Source organism: Anomaloglossus baeobatrachus, chromosome 1 (genome assembly GCF_048569485.1).
Source record: "Anomaloglossus baeobatrachus isolate aAnoBae1 chromosome 1, aAnoBae1.hap1, whole genome shotgun sequence".
In the NCBI taxonomy this organism is placed as follows: domain Eukaryota; kingdom Metazoa; phylum Chordata; class Amphibia; order Anura; family Aromobatidae; genus Anomaloglossus; species Anomaloglossus baeobatrachus.
In genome coordinates this window covers 172,663,941-172,677,048 of record NC_134353.1, presented here as the reverse complement: position 1 = coordinate 172,677,048, position 13,108 = coordinate 172,663,941, and the positions used below count along the sequence as shown (strand labels likewise).

At 28.6% G+C, this 13,108-nt stretch overlaps 4 non-coding genes across 4 annotated transcripts; all 4 read right to left on the bottom strand.

Annotated features, from left to right (window-relative positions):
* Positions 1 to 2,447: 2,447 nt before the first annotated feature.
* Positions 2,448 to 2,519, bottom strand: TRNAC-GCA (transfer RNA cysteine (anticodon GCA)). The gene has a single exon. It is a non-coding gene; the product is annotated as a tRNA-Cys (tRNA).
* Positions 2,520 to 5,494: 2,975 nt separating this feature from the next.
* TRNAC-GCA (transfer RNA cysteine (anticodon GCA)) lies at positions 5,495 to 5,566 on the bottom strand. The gene has a single exon. It is a non-coding gene; the product is annotated as a tRNA-Cys (tRNA).
* Positions 5,567 to 9,045: 3,479 nt separating this feature from the next.
* On the bottom strand, positions 9,046 to 9,117 carry TRNAC-GCA (transfer RNA cysteine (anticodon GCA)). The gene has a single exon. It is a non-coding gene; the product is annotated as a tRNA-Cys (tRNA).
* Positions 9,118 to 11,076: 1,959 nt separating this feature from the next.
* Positions 11,077 to 11,148, bottom strand: TRNAC-GCA (transfer RNA cysteine (anticodon GCA)). Its single transcript has one exon. It is a non-coding gene; the product is annotated as a tRNA-Cys (tRNA).
* Between the last annotated feature and the right edge of the window lie 1,960 nt (positions 11,149 to 13,108).

Below are 13,108 nucleotides of genomic sequence, written 5' to 3'. Positions count from 1 at the left end.
ATAATGTTTTTTTGTTTTTGATACATAAAATTTAAAGATTTTTAGAAACTTTTACATTGTGGTGCACTTCCTTTACTCTGATGTGCTTTAGTCTTTCCAAAAAAAAGACTTTGATGATTGCATAAATCACACAAAATACTCAAGATTTTTTATTACACAGAATGACTCTTTGTTTCAGAGAGTCCGATGTATTAAATGAAACGATTTACATAATTTTTTTAATCACTATTTAAAAGAAAGAATTTTCCATTTTATTCCTTAATTTTCTTATTTAAACTTTATAGAAAGAAAGCAAATTTACTTCATAAGTCACGTTTAAACAAAACTTGTGCTAAGTTCAGCCTGATATGGATAAGCTGTCTAAATGATATTATTAAAAGGTGTGAAAAAGGTTACATTTTTATGAAAACCATACTACAGGGGGAACTTGGATTTGAGCCAAGGACCTCTTGATCTGCAGTCAAATGCTCTGCCACTGAGCTATACCCCCTACATATTAATAAAAGAAATAATGTTTTTTCGTTTTTGATACATAAAATTTGAAGATTTTTAGAAACTTTTACATTGTGGTGCACTTCCTTTACTCTGATGTGCTTTAGTCTTTCCAAAAAAGACTTTGATGATTGCATAAAGCACACAAAATACTCAAGAATTTTTATTACACAGAATGACTCTTTGTTTTAGAGAGTCCGATGTAATAAATTAAAAGATTTACATAATTTTTTTAATCACTATTTAAAAGAAAGAATTTTCCATTTTATTCCTTAATTTTCTTATTTAAACTTTATAGAAAGAAAGCAAATTTACTTCATAAGTCACGTTTAAATAAAACTTGTGCTAAGTTCAGCCTGATATGGATACGCTGTCTAAATGATATTATTGAAAGGTGTGAAAATTGTTACATTTTTAAATAAACCATACTACAGGGGGCACTCGCATTTGAACCAAGGACCTCTTGATCTGCAGTCAAATGCTCTGACACTGAGCTATACCCCCTACATATTAATAAAAGAAATAATGTTTTTTTTGTTTTTGATACTTAAAATTTAAAGACTTTTAGAAACTTTTACATTGTGGTGCACTTCCTTTACTCTGATGTGCTTTAGTCTTTCCAAAAAAAAGACTTTGATAATTGCAAAAAGCACACAAAATACTCAAATATTTTTATTACACAGAATGACTCTTTGTTTTATAGAGTCCGATGTATTAAATGAAACAATTTACATAATTTTTTTAATCACTATTTAAAATAAAGAATTTTCCATTTTATTCCTTAATTTTCTTATTTAAACTTTATAGAAAGAAAGCAAATTTACTTCATAAGTCACGTTTAAACAAAACTTGTGCTAAGTTTAGCCTGATATGGATAAGCTGTCTAAATGATATTATTGAAAGGTGTGAAAAAGGTTACATTTTTATGAAAACCATACTACAGGGGGCACTTGGATTTGAACCAAGGACCTCTTGATCTGCAGTCAAATGCTCTGCCACTGAGTTATACCCCCTACATACTAATAAAAGAAATAATGTTTTTTTGTTTTTGATATATAAAATTTGAATATTTTTAGAAACTTTTACATTGTTGTGCACTTCCTTTACTCTGATGTGCTTTAGTCTTTCCAAAAAAGACTTTGATGATTGCATAAAGCACACAAAATACTCAAGAATTTTTATTACACAGAATGACTCTTTGTTTTAGAGAGTCCGATGTATTAAATTAAACGATTTAAATATTTTTTTTAATCACTATTTAAAAGAAATAATTTTCCATTTTATTCCTTAATTTTCTTATTTAAACTTTATAGAAAGAAAGCAAATTTACTTCATAAGTCACGTTTAAATAAAACTTGTGCTAAGTTCAGCCTGATATGGATAAGCTGTCTAAATGATATCATTAAAAGGTGTGAAAATTGTTACATTTTTATGAAAACCATACTACAGGAGGCACTCGGATTTGCACCAAGGACCTCTTGATCTGCAGTCAAATCCTCTGCCACTGAGCTATAACCCCTACATATTAATAAAAGAAATAATGTTTTTCTGTTTTTAAAACATAAAATTTAAAGATTTTTAGAAACTTTTACATTGTGGTGCACTTCCTTTACTCTGATGTGCTTTAGTCTTTCCAAAAAAAAGACTTTGATGATTGCATAAATCACAGAAAATACTCAAGAATTTTTATTACACAGAATGACTCTTTGTTTTAGAGAGTTAGATGTATTAAATGAAACGATTTACATAATTTTTTTAATCACTATTTAAAAGAAAGAATTTTCCATTTTATTCCTTAATTTTCTTATTTAAACTTTATAGAAAGAAAGCAAATTTACTTCATAAGTCACGTTTAAGCAAAACTTGTGCTAAGTTCAGCCTGATATGGATAAGCTGTCTAAATGATATTATTGAAAGGTGTGAAAATTCTTACATTTTTATGAAAACCATACTACAGGGGGCACTCGGATTTGAACCAAGGACCTCTTGATCTGCAGTCAAATGCTCTGCCACTGAGCTATACCCCCTACATATTAATAAAAGAAATAATGTTTTTTTGTTTTTGATACATAAAATTTGAAGATTTTTAGAAACTTTTACATTGTGGTGCACTTCCTTTACTCTGATGTGCTTTAGTCTTTCCAAAAAAAAGACTTTGATGATTGCATAAAGCACACAAAATACTCAAGTATTTTTATTACACAGAATGACTCTTTGTTTTAGAGAGTCCGATGTATTAAATGAAACGATTTACATAATTTTTTTAATCACTATTTAAAAGAAAGAATTTTCCATTTTATTCCTTAATTTTCTTATTTAAACTTTATAGAAAGAAAGCAAATTTACTTCATAAGTCACGTTTAAACAAAACTTGTGCTAAGTTTAGCCTGATATGGATAAGCTGTCTAAATGATATTATTGAAAGGTGTGAAAAAGGTTACATTTTTATGAAAACCATACTACAGGGGGCACTTGGATTTGAGCCAAGGACCTCTTGATCTGCAGTCAAATGCTCTGCCACTGAGTTATACCCCCTACATATTAATAAAAGAAATAATGTTTTTTTGTTTTTGATACATAAAATTTGAAGATTTTTAGAAACTTTTACATTGTGGTGCACTTCCTTTACTCTGATGTGCTTTAGTCTTTCCAAAAAAAAGATTTTGATGATTGCATAAAGCACACAAAATACTCAAGTATTTTTATTACACAGAATGACTCTTTGTTTTAGAGAGTCCGATGTATTAAATGAAATGATTTACATAATTTTTTTAATCACTATTTAAAAGAAAGAATTTTCCATTTTATTCCTTAATTTTCTTATTTAAACTTTATAGAAAGAAAGCAAACTTACTTCATAAGTCACGTTTAAATAAAACTTGTGCCAAGTTCAGCCTGATATGGATAAGCTGTCTAAATTATATTATTTTAAGGTGTGAAAAAGGTTACATTTTTATGAAAACCATACTACAGGGGGCACTTGGATTTGAGCCAAGGACCTCTTGATCTGCAGTCAAATGCTCTGCCACTGAGATATACCCCCTACATATTAATAAAAGAAATAATGTTTTTTTGTTTTTGATACATAAAATTTGAAGATTTTTAGAAACTTTTACATTGTGGTGCTTTTCCTTTACTCTGATGTGCTTTAGTCTTTCCAAAAAAGACTTTGATGATTGCATAAAGCACACAAAATACTCAAGAATTTTTATTACACAAAATGTCTCTTTGTTTTAGAGAGTCCGATGTATTAAATGAAATGATTTACATAATTTTTTTAATCACTATTTAAAAGAAAGAATTTTCCATTTTATTCCTTAATTTTCTTATTTAAACTTTATAGAAAGAAAGCAAACTTACTTCATAAGTCACGTTTAAATAAAACTTGTGCTAAGTTCAGCCTGATATGGATAAGCTGTCTAAATGTTATTATTGAAAGGTTTGAAAATTGTTACATTTTTATGAAAACCATATTACAGCGGGCACTCAGATTTGAACCAAGGACCTCTTAATCTGCAGTCAAATGCTCTGCCACTTAGCTATACCCCCTACATAATAATAAAAGAAATAATGTTTTTTTGTTTTTGATACATAAAATTTAAAGATTTTTAGAAACTTTTACATTGTGGTGCACTTCCTTTACTCTGATGTGCTTTAGTCTTTCCAAAAAAAAGACTTTGATGATTGCATAAATCACACATAATACTCAAGAATTTTTATTACACAGAATGACTCTTTGTTTCAGAGAGTCCGATGTATTAAATTAAACGATTTACATAATTTTTTTAATCACTATTTAAAAGAAAGAATTTTCCATTTTATTCCTTAATTTTCTTATTTAAACTTTATAGAAAGAAAGCAAATTTACTTCATAAGTCACGTTTAAATAAAACTTGTGCTAAGTTAAGCCTGATATGGATACGCTGTCTAAATGATATTATTGAAAGGTGTGAACATTTTTACATTTTTATGAAAACCATATTACAGGGGGCACTCAGATTTGAACCAAGGACCTCTTAATCTGCAGTCAAATGCTCTGCCACTGAGCTATACCCCCTACATATTAATAAAAGAAATAATGTTTTTTTGTTTTTGATACATAAAATTTAAAGATTTTTAGAAACTTTTACATTGTGGTGCACTTCCTTTACTCTGATGTGCTTTAGTCTTTCCAAAAAAAAGACTTTGATAATTGCATAAATCACACAAAATACTCAAGAATTTTTATTACACAGAATGACTCTTTGTTTTAGAGAGTCCGATGTATTAAATGAAACGATTTACATAATTTTTTTAATCACTATTTAAAAGAAAGAATTTTCCATTTTATTCCTTAATTTTCTTATTTAAACTGTATAGAAAGAAAGCAAATTTACTTCATAAGTCACGTTTAAATAAAACTTGTGCTAAGTTAAGCCTGATATGGATACGCTGTCTAAATGATATTATTGAAAGGTGTGAAAATTGTTACATTTCTATGAAAACCATACTACAGGGGGCACTCGCATTTGAACCAAGGACCTCTTGATCTGCAGTCAAATGCTCTGCCACTGAGCTATACCCCCTACATATTAATAAAAGAAATAATGTTTTTTTTGTTTTTGATACTTAAAATTTAAAGATTTTTAGAAACTTTTACATTGTGGTGCACTTCCTTTACTCTGATGTGCTTTAGTCTTTCCAAAAAAAAGACTTTGATGATTGCATAAATCACACAAAATACTCAAGAATTTTTATTACACAGAATGACTCTTTGTTTTAGAGAGTCCGATGTATTAAATGAAACGATTTACATAATTTTTTTAATCACTATTTAAAAGAAAGAATTTTCCATTTTATTCCTTAATTTTCTTATTTAAACTTTATAAAAAGAAAGCAAATTTACTTCATAAGTTACGTTTAAACAAAACTTGTGCTAAGTTCAGCCTGATATGGATAAGCTGTCTAAATGATATTATTGAAAGGTGTGAAAATTGTTACATTTTTATGAAAACCATACTACAGGGGGCACTCGGATTTGAACCAAGGACCTCTTGATCTGCAGTCAAATGCTCTGCCACTGAGCTATACCCCCTACATATTATTAAAAGAAATAATGTTTTTTTGTTTTTGATACATAAAATTTGAAGATTTTTAGAAACTTTTACATTGTGGTGCACTTCCTTTACTCTGATGTGCTTTAGTCTTTCCAAAAAAAAGACTTTGATGATTGCATAAAGCACACAAAATACTCAAGTATTTTTATTACACAGAATGACTCTTTGTTTTAGAGAGTCCGATGTATTAAATGAAACGATTTACATAATTTTTTTAATCACTATTTAAAAGAAAGAATTTTCCATTTTATTCCTTAATTTTCTTATTTAAACTTTATAGAAAGAAAGCAAATTTACTTCATAAGTCATGTTTAAACAAAACTTGTGCTAAGTTTAGCCTGATATGGATAAGCTGTCTAAATGATATTATTGAAAGGTGTGAAAAAGGTTACATTTTTATGAAAACCATACTACAGGGGGCACTTGGATTTGAGCCAAGGACCTCTTGATCTGCAGTCAAATGCTCTGCCACTGAGTTATACCCCCTACATATTAATAAAAGAAATAATGTTTTTTTGTATTTGATACTAAAATTTGAAGATTTTTAGAAACTTTTACATTGTGGTGCACTTCCTTTACTCTGATGTGCTTTAGTCTTTCCAAAAAAAGACTTTGATGATTGCATAAAGCACACAAAATACTCAAGAATTTTTATTACACAGAATGACTCTTTGTTTTAGAGAGTCCGATGTATTAAATGAAATGATTTACATAATTTTTTTAATCACTATTTAAAAGAAAGAATTTTCCATTTTATTCCTTAATTTTCTTATTTAAACTTTATAGAAAGAAAGCAAACTTACTTCATAATTCACGTTTAAATAAAACTTGTGCCAAGTTCAGCCTGACATGGATAAGCTGTCTAAATTATATTATTGAAAGGTGTGAAAAAGGTTACATTTTTATGAAAACCATACTACAGGGGGCACTTGGATTTGAGCCAAGGACCTCCTGATCTGCAGTCAAATGCTCTGCCACTGAGCTATACCCCCTACATAATAATAAAAGAAATAATGTTTTTTTGTTTTTGATACATAAAATTTAAAGATTTTTAGAAACTTTTACATTGTGGTGCACTTCCTTTACTCTGATGTGCTTTAGTCTTTCCAAAAAAAAGACTTTGATGATTGCATAAATCACACAAAATACTCAAGATTTTTTATTACACAGAATGACTCTTTGTTTCAGAGAGTCCGATGTATTAAATGAAACGATTTACATAATTTTTTTAATCACTATTTAAAAGAAAGAATTTTCCATTTTATTCCTTAATTTTCTTATTTAAACTTTATAGAAAGAAAGCAAATTTACTTCATAAGTCACGTTTAAACAAAACTTGTGCTAAGTTCAGCCTGATATGGATAAGCTGTCTAAATGATATTATTAAAAGGTGTGAAAAAGGTTACATTTTTATGAAAACCATACTACAGGGGGAACTTGGATTTGAGCCAAGGACCTCTTGATCTGCAGTCAAATGCTCTGCCACTGAGCTATACCCCCTACATATTAACAAAAGAAATAATGTTTTTTCGTTTTTGATACATAAAATTTGAAGATTTTTAGAAACTTTTACATTGTGGTGCACTTCCTTTACTCTGATGTGCTTTAGTCTTTCCAAAAAAGACTTTGATGATTGCATAAAGCACACAAAATACTCAAGAATTTTTATTACACAGAATGACTCTTTGTTTTAGAGAGTCCGATGTAATAAATTAAACGATTTACATAATTTTTTTAATCACTATTTAAAAGAAAGAATTTTCCATTTTATTCCTTAATTTTCTTATTTAAACTTTATAGAAAGAAAGCAAATTTACTTCATAAGTCACGTTTAAATAAAACTTGTGCTAAGTTCAGCCTGATATGGATACGCTGTCTAAATGATATTATTGAAATGTGTGAAAATTGTTACATTTTTAAATAAACCATACTACAGGGGGCACTCGCATTTGAACCAAGGACCTCTTGATCTTCAGTCAAATGCTCTGCCACTGAGCTATACCCCCTACATATTAATAAAAGAAATAATGTTTTTTTTGTTTTTGATACTTAAAATTTAAAGACTTTTAGAAACTTTTACATTGTGGTGCACTTCCTTTACTCTGATGTGCTTTAGTCTTTCCAAAAAAAAGACTTTGATAATTGCAAAAAGCACACAAAATACTCAAATATTTTTATTACACAGAATGACTCTTTGTTTTATAGAGTCCGATGTATTAAATGAAACAATTTACATAATTTTTTTAATCACTATTTAAAATAAAGAATTTTCCATTTTATTCCTTAATTTTCTTATTTAAACTTTATAGAAAGAAAGCAAATTTACTTCATAAGTCACGTTTAAACAAAACTTGTGCTAAGTTTAGCCTGATATGGATAAGCTGTCTAAATGATATTATTGAAAGGTGTGAAAAAGGTTACATTTTTATGAAAACCATACTACAGGGGGCACTTGGATTTGAACCAAGGACCTCTTGATCTGCAGTCAAATGCTCTGCCACTGAGTTATACCCCCTACATACTAATAAAAGAAATAATGTTTTTTTGTTTTTGATATATAAAATTTGAATATTTTTAGAAACTTTTACATTGTTGTGCACTTCCTTTACTCTGATGTGCTTTAGTCTTTCCAAAAAAGACTTTGATGATTGCATAAAGCACACAAAATACTCAAGAATTTTTATTACACAGAATGACTCTTTGTTTTAGAGAGTCCGATGTATTAAATTAAACGATTTAAATATTTTTTTTAATCACTATTTAAAAGAAATAATTTTCCATTTTATTCCTTAATTTTCTTATTTAAACTTTATAGAAAGAAAGCAAATTTACTTCATAAGTCACGTTTAAATAAAACTTGTGCTAAGTTCAGCCTGATATGGATAAGCTGTCTAAATGATATCATTAAAAGGTGTGAAAATTGTTACATTTTTATGAAAACCATACTACAGGAGGCACTCGGATTTGCACCAAGGACCTCTTGATCTGCAGTCAAATCCTCTGCCACTGAGCTATAACCCCTACATATTAATAAAAGAAATAATGTTTTTCTGTTTTTAAAACATAAAATTTAAAGATTTTTAGAAACTTTTACATTGTGGTGCACTTCCTTTACTCTGATGTGCTTTAGTCTTTCCAAAAAAAAGACTTTGATGATTGCATAAATCACAGAAAATACTCAAGAATTTTTATTACACAGAATGACTCTTTGTTTTAGAGAGTTAGATGTATTAAATGAAACGATTTACATAATTTTTTTAATCACTATTTAAAAGAAAGAATTTTCCATTTTATTCCTTAATTTTCTTATTTAAACTTTATAGAAAGAAAGCAAATTTACTTCATAAGTCACGTTTAAGCAAAACTTGTGCTAAGTTCAGCCTGATATGGATAAGCTGTCTAAATGATATTATTGAAAGGTGTGAAAATTCTTACATTTTTATGAAAACCATACTACAGGGGGCACTCGGATTTGAACCAAGGACCTCTTGATCTGCAGTCAAATGCTCTGCCACTGAGCTATACCCCCTACATATTAATAAAAGAAATAATGTTTTTTTGTTTTTGATACATAAAATTTGAAGATTTTTAGAAACTTTTACATTGTGGTGCACTTCCTTTACTCTGATGTGCTTTAGTCTTTCCAAAAAAAAGACTTTGATGATTGCATAAAGCACACAAAATACTCAAGTATTTTTATTACACAGAATGACTCTTTGTTTTAGAGAGTCCGATGTATTAAATGAAACGATTTACATAATTTTTTTAATCACTATTTAAAAGAAAGAATTTTCCATTTTATTCCTTAATTTTCTTATTTAAACTTTATAGAAAGAAAGCAAATTTACTTCATAAGTCACGTTTAAACAAAACTTGTGCTAAGTTTAGCCTGATATGGATAAGCTGTCTAAATGATATTATTGAAAGGTGTGAAAAAGGTTACATTTTTATGAAAACCATACTACAGGGGGCACTTGGATTTGAGCCAAGGACCTCTTGATCTGCAGTCAAATGCTCTGCCACTGAGTTATACCCCCTACATATTAATAAAAGAAATAATGTTTTTTTGTTTTTGATACATAAAATTTGAAGATTTTTAGAAACTTTTACATTGTGGTGCACTTCCTTTACTCTGATGTGCTTTAGTCTTTCCAAAAAAAAAGATTTTGATGATTGCATAAAGCACACAAAATACTCAAGTATTTTTATTACACAGAATGACTCTTTGTTTTAGAGAGTCCGATGTATTAAATGAAATGATTTACATAATTTTTTTAATCACTATTTAAAAGAAAGAATTTTCCATTTTATTCCTTAATTTTCTTATTTAAACTTTATAGAAAGAAAGCAAACTTACTTCATAAGTCACGTTTAAATAAAACTTGTGCCAAGTTCAGCCTGATATGGATAAGCTGTCTAAATTATATTATTTTAAGGTGTGAAAAAGGTTACATTTTTATGAAAACCATACTACAGGGGGCACTTGGATTTGAGCCAAGGACCTCTTGATCTGCAGTCAAATGCTCTGCCACTGAGATATACCCCCTACATATTAATAAAAGAAATAATGTTTTTTTGTTTTTGATACATAAAATTTGAAGATTTTTAGAAACTTTTACATTGTGGTGCTTTTCCGTTACTCTGATGTGCTTTAGTCTTTCCAAAAAAGACTTTGATGATTGCATAAAGCACACAAAATACTCAAGAATTTTTATTACACAGAATGTCTCTTTGTTTTAGAGAGTCCGATGTATTAAATGAAATGATTTACATAATTTTTTTAATCACTATTTAAAAGAAAGAATTTTCCATTTTATTCCTTAATTTTCTTATTTAAACTTTATAGAAAGAAAGCAAACTTACTTCATAAGTCACGTTTAAATAAAACTTGTGCTAAGTTCAGCCTGATATGGATAAGCTGTCTAAATGATATTATTGAAAGGTTTGAAAATTGTTACATTTTTATGAAAACCATATTACAGCGGGCACTCAGATTTGAACCAAGGAACTCTTAATCTGCAGTCAAATGCTCTGCCACTTAGCTATACCCCCTACATAATAATAAAAGAAATAATGTTTTTTTGTTTTTGATACATAAAATTTAAAGATTTTTAGAAACTTTTACATTGTGGTGCACTTCCTTTACTCTGATGTGCTTTAGTCTTTCCAAAAAAAAGACTTTGATGATTGCATAAATCACACATAATACTCAAGAATTTTTATTACACAGAATGACTCTTTGTTTCAGAGAGTCCGATGTATTAAATGAAACGATTTACATAATTTTTTTAATCACTATTTAAAAGAAAGAATTTTCCATTTTATTCCTTAATTTTCTTATTTAAACTTTATAGAAAGAAAGCAAATTTACTTCATAAGTCACGTTTAAACAAAACTTGTGCTAAGTTCAGCCTGATATGGATAAGCTGTCTAAATGATATTATTAAAAGGTGTGAAAAATGTTACATTTTTATGAAAACCATACTACAGGGGGCACTTGGATTTGAGCCAAGGACCTCTTGATCTGCAGTCAAATGCTCTGCCACTGAGCTATACCCCCTACATATTAATAAAAGAAATAATGTTTTTTTGTTTTTGAAACATAAAATTTGAAGATTTTTAGAAACTTTTACATTGTGGTGCACTTCCTTTACTCTGATGTGCTTTAGTCTTTCCAAAAAAGACTTTGATGATTGCATAAAGCACACAAAATACTCAAGAATTTTTATTACACAGAATGACTCTTTGTTTCAGAGAGTCCGATGTATTAAATGAAACGATTTACATAATTTTTTTAATCACTATTTAAAAGAAAGAATTTTCCATTTTATTCCTTAATTTTCTTATTTAAACTTTATAGAAAGAAAGCAAATTTACTTCATAAGTCACGTTTAAACAAAACTTGTGCTAAGTTCAGCCTGATATGGATAAGCTGTCTAAATGATATTATTAAAAGGTGTGAAAAATGTTACATTTTTATGAAAACCATACTACAGGTGGCACTTGGATTTGAGCCAAGGACCTCTTGATCTGCAGTCAAATGCTCTGCCACTGAGTTATACCCCCTACATATTAATAAAAGAAATAATGTTTTTTTGTTTTTGATACATAAAATTTGAAGATTTTTAGAAACTTTTACATTGTGGTGCACTTCCTTTACTCTGATGTGCTTTAGTCTTTCCAAAAAAGACTTTGATGATTGCATAAAGCACACAAAATACTCAAGAATTTTTATTACACAGAATGACTCTTTGTTTTAGAGAGTCCGATGTATTAAATTAAACGATTTACATATTTTTTTTAATCACTATTTAAAAGAAATAATTTTCCATTTTATTCCTTAATTTTCTTATTTAAACTTTATAAAAAGAAAGCAAATTTACTTCATAAGTCACGTTTAAATAAAACTTCTGCTAAGTTCAGCCTGATATGGATAAGCTGTCTAAATGATATCATTAAAAGGTGTGAAAATTGTTACATTTTTATGAAAGCCATACTACAGGAGGCACTCGGATTTGCACCAAGGACCTCTTGATCTGCAGTCAAATCCTCTGCCACTGAGCTATACCCCCTACATATTAATAAAAGAAATAATGTTTTTCTGTTTTTGATACATAAAATTTAAAGATTTTTAGAAACTTTTACATTGTGGTGCACTTCCTTTACTCTGATGTGCTTTAGTCTTTCCAAAAAAAAGACTTTGATGATTGCATAAATCACAGAAAATACTCAAGAATTTTTATTACACAGAATGACTCTTTGTTTTAGAGAGTTAGATGTATTAAATGAAACGATTTACATAATTTTTTTAATCACTATTTAAAAGAAAGAATTTTCCATTTTATTCCTTAATTTTCTTATTTAAACTTTATAGAAAGAAAGCAAATTTACTTCATAAGTCACGTTTAAACAAAACTTGTGCTAAGTTCAGCCTGATATGGATAAGCTGTCTAAATGATATTATTGAAATGTGTGAAAATTGTTACATTTTTATGAAAAATACACTACAGAGGGAACTCGGATTTGAACCAAGTACCTCTTAATCTGCAGTCAAATGCTCAGCCACTGAGCTATACCCCCTACATATTAATAAAAGAAATAATGTTTTTTTGTTTTTGATACATAAAATTTGAAGATTTTTAGAAACTTTTACATTGTGGTGCACTTCCTTTACTCTGATGTGCTTTAGTCTTTCCAAAAAAAGACTTTGATTGCATAAAGCACACAAAATACTCAAGAATTTTTATTACACAGAATGACTCTTTGTTTTAGAGAGTCCGATGTATTAAATGAAATGATTTACATAATTTTTTTAATCACTATTTAAAAGAAAGAATTTTCCATTTTATTCCTTAATTTTCTTATTTAAACTTTATAGAAAGAAAGCAAACTTACTTCATAAGTCACGTTTAAATAAAACTTGTGCCAAGTTCAGCCTGATATGGATAAGCTGTCTAAATTATATTATTGAAAGGTGTGAAAAAGGTTACATTTTTATGAAAACCATACTACAGGGGGCA